Source organism: Podarcis erhardii, assembly GCF_964252035.2.
Source record: "Podarcis erhardii genome assembly, chromosome: 4".
Classification (NCBI taxonomy): Eukaryota; Metazoa; Chordata; class Lepidosauria; order Squamata; family Lacertidae; genus Podarcis; species Podarcis erhardii.
The window spans coordinates 76,889,135-76,889,374 of NC_138508.1; positions in this window are offsets into that span (position 1 = coordinate 76,889,135).

Below are 240 nucleotides of genomic sequence, written 5' to 3' on the forward strand. Positions count from 1 at the left end.
GACCTACCTGCACCACTGTTCTTTTTGTATCATGCACCTCAGTCATTACTGTCAGTTGTATGCCATTTTCCTTCTGAAGGACTATGCACTTTAACAACGGACACCAAATAAATACCTAAAACAAAAACTCCAAACATAGGATGGCTAAATAAATAAATATTTAAGTATATAAAAAGCTAAGAAATTCATAAGAGCAAACACAACAACTGCAAACCAGAAGAAAATAGCCACAATCAAACA